The following is a 7,968-nucleotide window of genomic DNA, read 5'->3' on the forward strand; positions in this document are numbered from 1 at the left end:
TGTGTGTGTGTGTGTGTGTGGTGGGTGGGTGGGTGGGTGTGTACACCCACAGGTCTTCAACTCAGCCCTGGGTCCTTTTGTCAGCTTATTCTGTGAAAAGGTCTCACTAAACCATGTAGCCACAGGAACATCTTCATAGATACTAATATTGGAATCGCTTAAGTGGAATTGTTTTATTTAATTTGTTATTTTCACAAAGAAATCAAGATGATTATGTATTTTGTTTCTTTTCACTGCTATTGGCTCTTACCTTGAGAATATTTTTTTTTCTTAGCAAAGTAGAAAAAAGCAATTGGATTGAGGAAGTAATATATGACTTTCATAGAATGCAGATGCATGGATTTGGGTCTTCTGTAATTTGCTAAAAGTTTCTTCCAGAAAAGGTTATCAATTAAATATAAGTGATGCATAATTCCTAGATATTACAGTTATCACATACACTTTTTGATTGAGGTATCTCTGTATAAACTAAAAAAAAAAACGTACCAAAAAACTCAAAATACAAAGAAATCACATCTTTGTTTTAAACCCTGTAGTTTACAAAGAATTTTTAGCCAACACTGAAAACATCTTTTTAGGTATTCTGCAATTTGTGTGAAGTATTTTTAACAATAGTTTTCTTTTTTTCCTGCAATAAAAATCTCATGCAATATATAATCTCCTTTTCTTATATACATTTTAGTGTTTTGGAAGTAAATTGTACAATAATAAGTTTTCCATGCCTAATTTTCACAAACGTGCATTTCCTCAAATAGAAGTGCTGTAAATTTTAGAACATACATTAAAATAGATATAAAATTCACTTATAGGAATTTGTCCAGCATACATCCTCTATACTGTGTCTTTTCAATTTTGTTTTTGGGGATTATTTCCAGGATCTCACACATGTTATTCAAGTGCACTGTCAATGAACTACATTCCCTGTCCAAACAAGTTTTTTACTTCTCTTTAATACATATATAGAAGTTTAATGGCTCTATCATATACAATTCTCTTTGACCTTTTGAAGACTTGAAATCTTGCTTGCTAAAAGGATCGCAGTATTATACAAATCATTCTGCTATGTAGAGGTTATCAATTTCTCCACAAATGCATTACTATATTTTGTGCATCTTTTTATATTAAGGTAATACTAGTGAGTTTTCTTTGTCTTTTTTCTTAGATAATAAAGAGGAACTTATTTCAAATGCTGCTCCTATTCACTATTAATTTACATATGTTCTTCAAAGAAATAGCCTATTCAGAGAAAATTTATATAGCATTAGAAGATATGAAAATACTTACTATTCAGAATCATTGTAGCATTAACAAATATGTTCCCTGTATCTGTTGGATATGTTTTCACTTCAGTTATAGTCTCCTTTGAATTATGAACGGCTATTGCTTAATAAAATCCAGTTTATTCTTGCTTTTCGTTAGCCACTAATGCTTTCCATGTCAAATTTTTAGAAACCTTTACTGATGCAATGTCATGAAATTTTACATTTATGTTTTATAGGTTTTCACATCTCACATTTAGTTTGATAATCACTTTTTAGTTTAAATTTTTGTATAACGCTGGAGGTAGGACAGGTGCCTGAGGCTCATTATCAGTAAATCCTGAGATCTGAGGATCACAGTTTAAAGCCAGCCCGGGCAAGAACGTCCATGAGACTCTTATATCCAATAAACCACTAGAAAAACCAGATCTGGTGCTGTGACTCAAGTGGTAGGGCACTCGCGTTGAGCAGAAGAGCACACGGACAGCGCCTAAGACCAGAGTTCAAGCCCCATGAATGACAAAAAACAAAACAAAACAAAAATGGATTGAGGTAGTAGTCTAAGATCATTCTTTAAATCTCGAGAGACAATAGTGCCAATATACCCATGGAAGATTCTATTTTATTTCATAAAATCATAGGACAGTTTTTAAAATCTTTTTACCATAAAACTGAGAATTTATTTTTGACAAATATTACATTCTTCTATGTGTCTGGTCTTGTAGTAGAACTATGTTGTCTTCACTACTAAATATGGTAAAAAGATTCAAAGCTAGTATGAAGCCTGAAGCTACACAATTTTACAAGATTGTTCTGACTGACATGTATTCCTTGAATTTACATACGAGTTTATTGAGCAGGTGGACCAATATTCTACAGAGATAGTCACTCATATTTTGTACCTTGGAAAAACACAAGATCCCAGATATTATATATAGAGAAATGTCTTTAGAGAATACTTGAAACAACTAAAATTAATTTAGGAATGAGTTAAGATTTAGATAATGCTGTAGCATAATAAATCTGAATGATAACAACTTGAGCTGTACAACAGAGGAAAGTGAGAGGGGAAAGAATGATGGACCACATAGGAGGTATATGTCATTGCTCTTGTGTTTCAAAAAACAGAAAGAATTCAGAGAAAATAAGGAGAAAAGTAAAGTGTCCTGAGTCAAGTTTCTTTTTAATCCATCAAATAGTCTGGACCAAAAGTCAGTGAAAATGGGAAAAAATAAAATAGAAAATAAAGCATTGTATATACCTGTTACAATGTAAGGAAATTGTAATAGGAATATGATAATTAATTCGCAAAGAAATAAGAGAAAGATTAGCTAAACTCTAAAGGGAAAAACAATGAAGAGAGAAAAGAAGCAAAGTAAAACCTTTATCAATAACAAACACAAGAGTTTGGAAGTGGAAAGGCAGTGGGAATATTCTATGTAACAATAAAAATTGTTAGCGTGGATAGAATATGGATCACATTTTATCATATATAATTTTGAAAAAGCATACTAGGAATGAAAGCTTGAAACTCATGGTTTAAAACACTATTTGCATTATAACTAGGCAGTATTGCTCAGTGGTAAACCATTGGCTTTGCATATGTGAAGCAATGGTGTTATCTCCCAAGCATTACAAAGTACACACAAAGCACACACACACAAAAACCACATAAACACGCACATATACACCACATACACACATTTGGAATATTGATATTATCATATTAAAGGGTGGAAATTATCACAAATAGTAAAAGTATGTTAATATATGAAATCATAATATTGCTCATACTATTTAAAAGTTTAGTAGAAATAAAATAATCACAATATACTTGGATTTTAATAGATTAGGTAAATTGAAAATTAATAGAAGAAAAGAGAATATTTGCAATTAAGTTTAAATAATTAACATTTTGAAACATGTGTCCTTTTATTTTGACAAAAGATTGATGTTACTGGTGTTTTAACCCAAGATTTAGAATATGATAGGGAGGTGCCCTATATAACACTAGCGATGACTATATCTCTAATCAATTCACTCTGAATAGTTTTATAATAAGGTGACATAGTTTCTCAGTATCTCCTGAATTACAAACCATATTTACACTTCCCACCATAGCTAGAAAATGGATGTTACAAATCACAATGCTGAGTTCAAACTTTTTTTAATTCAAGTAAAAATACTTCCAAAAAGTGACCAAGTAATGAAGCCTTTTTTTTTGGGGGGGGGTGGTCTAGTCGTGGAGCCTGAACTCTGGGTCTGGGCATTGTCTCTCAGCACTTCAGCTCAAGGCTAGCGCTCTACCACTTGAGCCACAGCGCCACTTCCGGCTTTTTTCTGTTTGCTTATGTGGTGCTGAGGAATCGAAGCCAGGGCCTCATGCATTCGAGGCAAGCGCTCTACCACTGAGCCACCATCCCAGCCCAATGAAGCCTTTCTTAATACATTATGTGCTTCTTGAAAATACAGTATTTGTTACCTGGACAAATATGTTCATAACTATAAGAATATAAATTTATTTCAAATCATTAACCATATAAAAATTAAGAAAACAATTTTTAAATAGTCACATGGTAAATATTATAAAAGCAAAATATATTTGTGTGAATAATTTACATGTGTAAAAATCATGCAAAAATAAATAAACTAATTCTACAACTCTGAAAAAAATGAATTACCCTAAAGAGACAAAAGAAAACATTCAAGCCAAAAATTTGAAATTTAGAAAGTAAAATGAAGTGTACTATTAAGTTGACTTAATTAAGTGTAAATCCTCTTTATATCAATTTTATAATAAAATTGCATTAAGAAAGAAAGCAAAAGTACCCATGGACCATTAGCAACAGCAAAAGCATCACTAGTTCTTGTTTTGAGTGTAATAAAAAATCAGTGGAAGAGATAACAAAGTTCCTTCCCTAAGAAATGTACTCATTACCTTATTCGTGTACCTGTAGCCCCTGTGTACATTACCATTAAAATAAAATTAAACTGAAATGAAAAATTAACCAAATGATATACCAGTTGAGAATTCTTAGAAGCCATTGGTTAAAAACTTTATAAAATACTGCCCTAAATACCCAAGGAATATACTTTGATGATACTATTTAAATACTTCAACTGCAGCAGAAAAACAAAAAGTTTAAAAACTGTTAAAAAGTAAAGTAGTAAATCAGAATATATTATTATTAGTAATAATCATAAGATGAATTTATAGTGGTAGTCAAATATGTAAGAAATGAGGCGATTTGCCATTCATTTGCACTTAATAAGTGAGAAAGAATTTTCTAGGTCTTTTTAAATTATCATAAGTTTAATGAAGAAACTATTCTTTCACATCATATGATAATCAGATAAAGCTGATATTAGAGCAAAGAACAGATTGTACTAAGTTTTTTAATTTAATTTAATTTTATTTGTGAACATACTGTACAGAGGGGTTACAATTACATGGGCAGGATAATTCATACCTTTCTTACCAAGCATTGCAGCCTCCTCCTTTGTTTACCCTTCACATCCCTTCCCAGCCTCCCCCCTACCAATCCCAATCCCAATCCTTCACCTCCCCCCCTCCCGCACCGACGTTGTAAAGCTCGTTTTGGACATGACAACTTGTACTTCTCATTGTTGCAACAGGTCCACCTGTATCCTTAAATGACTTGTTTTTCCCCATCTCCTCCACAAGTTATACTGACATCAAATATAGTGAAAGCAGGGGTTATACTGTGGGGGAGGGACATACAAAGCAACAAATATGTAATCTTATAAATGTGTTAGAAACACATGCATGAAAGAAAAAAACCATTTGTTAGGAAATGGAAAAACTTGGAAAAAATTATATTAAGTGAAGTAAGCTAGGCCCAAAGAAACATAGGTCCCATGGTTTCCTTTATTTGCAATATCTAGTATATGTGTGAGTCCAGCGGAAAAGGTCAGATAATGTGATGTTAAGAGAATGAACACTTAGATATGTATTTTAAAGTACTAAGTTTTTGAATGTTCACATATATACTTATTTTGGTTGTGGGAAATTGTGGGTATTTCAAGTCTGGGTGTATTTTTCTAGCTAGGCCGGAGTCATATCATTGGCTAATTTTAGAATAGGTGTTTCCTTTCCGCAAGAACTTGCACCTGATCTCTCCTTTTAGCCTTCCCATCATCAATGGCATCTGAGATGAACACCAACTTGTCTAGCCTGCAACCTTGACTGGCCTGGATCCCCAGTCCTTCCAATCATAGTAACTAGATAGTGAAGGATGGTGGAAATGATCGAATGCACCCACCTATAGATTGAGAAGGAATTCCACTAAACTTTTGTCCTGGCTTCTATTCTCAAGCCTCCTAAGTAGTTAAGAGTATAAAGGGCAATCCCTGGTGCGAAGCAGTAACAGTATTTTTAAAACAATTAGACATATATAAGACTTAGGCTTGTGATTACCTCAGGAAATGAATAAAAGAGCAGTGAAGCATAGAGGACAGGCAGAATTTTGATTAGCTACTCAGAGGCTGAATAAGCTTATCTAGCTACTCAGGAATCTGAGATCTGATGACCAGGGTTCAAAGCTAATCCAATCATTAATATACAAGTGATTATTTAAAAAAAAAACAGAAGTGGCTGAAGTGGTAGCCCACTATCCTTGGGCACAGAAGCTGAAGAATAGTTGCCAGGGACTATCAAGCCTCAAGAATGATGAATACATGCATAAGCACATGCACATGTGCGTTTGCATACTCGCATGCACATGAACACACACACACACACACACACACACACAAATTAGTATTTCAATGTGAAGTTCTTTAATTTTTTTACCTTGCTGTACTTTATTTCCCTGTATTAGTTCACAAATTAACAAAATCAGCTAAGGACCTATTTACATAAAATTCAACATGTTTCTCTAAAATCTACTCTCTTTTTGGAAGCCTGCTTTTATTTCACCCCAAAGTAAATTATTCAGGATGTCAATTCATCACTCTTAAGTCCATAGTATTAGGTGATTGCTTAGGTCCTTCCTAGCAATGTGATTTTGTGAAATCCTGCATCAAGCAATATATTTCTTTCACTAGAAGGGAAGCCTCTGTCAAACAATTAATAATAGGTTCTTCTCCTCCTGACATGCATCTGTACTTATATTATCTTCATATATTTCAAGATCTTTGTATGACAAAGACTACCATGAAAGTAAAAACACCCTTCTCAGCGCTTAGCATTTTTATATCATTCATGGATATGAAGGTGTTTAAATGTCACTGAAATTGTTTGGAATAAATAAGGTTCCTCCTGACTATCTTGAGAAAGAAGAATTGGTTTCTCAGCACTTTAGGTAAGAACTTGAGGGAAAGAAACAAAAGGAAAATTCAGGAACAACTCAACACATACATTCAAATGAAACAAAACAAGACAAGAAAACACAAATTAATTCAGTACTCAAAAACCTGCAGGAAATGCAAAGATTTAAAAATAATCAGCTATGACAAGCTTATGAAAATCCTGACGACATGGAAGTGCACTGTTGTGAGAACAGTGGCTAAAGCCCAGACTAGACAGAAAGATCTGTACATAATACCATGTACTTATTATTCTAAATTCAAGGAAGAATAACATCAAATGGACGGGGGCCAAAATCATACACAGTAGGAAGCCAGTTTAAATAATCAGGACAGTTTAGGGCTGGCACATGAAAAAGTGGTAAGAACACCCATTTAGGGGGCACAAGACACTGAATTCAAACTGTAATATTAGGGGTATTAAAGAAAAATAGCTATGATTTTAAATAATTGGAATAATTATAACAATTGAGTATTTGAGTTGAGAAAAATCCATGAAAGATATAGAATGAACCCACGTTCCAATGCTTTGTACTTAAGTGATATTCTTTAGTGGTACTTCAGACAAAACAGAGTTACCTTGCAAATGAGCATGGATGTGCACTTGGGTGATGGAAATACTCTACTTACAAAGGAGTAAATTAAATAGATTTTTTGGGTAGATTGTAGGTCTTTAACTAAGAGGCTAGGTGATGTCCCTGAGCTTTTTTTCTCAAGGCTTCCCGTCTATTACTTTGAGCCACAGTTCCAATTCTCATTTTCTGTTGGTTGTGTGGAGATAAGAGGCTCATGGACTTTCCTGCCCAGGATGGCTTTACACCATGTTCATCAGATCTCAGCCTCCCGAGTAACCAGAATTCCAGGCATGAGCCGTCGATGTTTTTAATAATTTAGTAAATTGTATAGTTACAGAAGTTATAAATTATCATTGTAACCTGTGTAATATATGTATGTATGTATATATCAATACATACGGATTGAAATAGTTTAACATATTTTTGTATCTACAGTACATATATGAAATAATCTTTCATTATAAAAGAAAATGGAAACAAAAGTAAATGAGGAACAAAACAAAGGGAATTGTTACAGGTTTTTTGTTGAATGAAATATGAATCCGTTTGGGAAAACCATCTCTATTTTAACAAAATGCGTAATTGCTATTAATTCCAATCCATCTATTTGCCCATGTTGTGCATCCTCACACATGAGTGTCAAAATCAAACCACACTTTTTGTCTGTATTTAACTCGTCTCTTATAATTTAGGGGATAGATGAAGTAATCAAATAAAGAATAAAATAATAGTAAGTAAGTCTATGAGTTAGAGCTGAAAAAGATTTTAAATATGATAATAGCTTATTAAAATGCATATTTCTTACT

The sequence above is a fragment of the Dipodomys merriami genome, unplaced genomic scaffold, assembly GCF_024711535.1.
Source record: "Dipodomys merriami isolate MVZ:Mamm:240054 unplaced genomic scaffold, mDipMer1.0.p SCAF_614, whole genome shotgun sequence".
NCBI lineage: Eukaryota > Metazoa > Chordata > Mammalia > Rodentia > Heteromyidae > Dipodomys > Dipodomys merriami.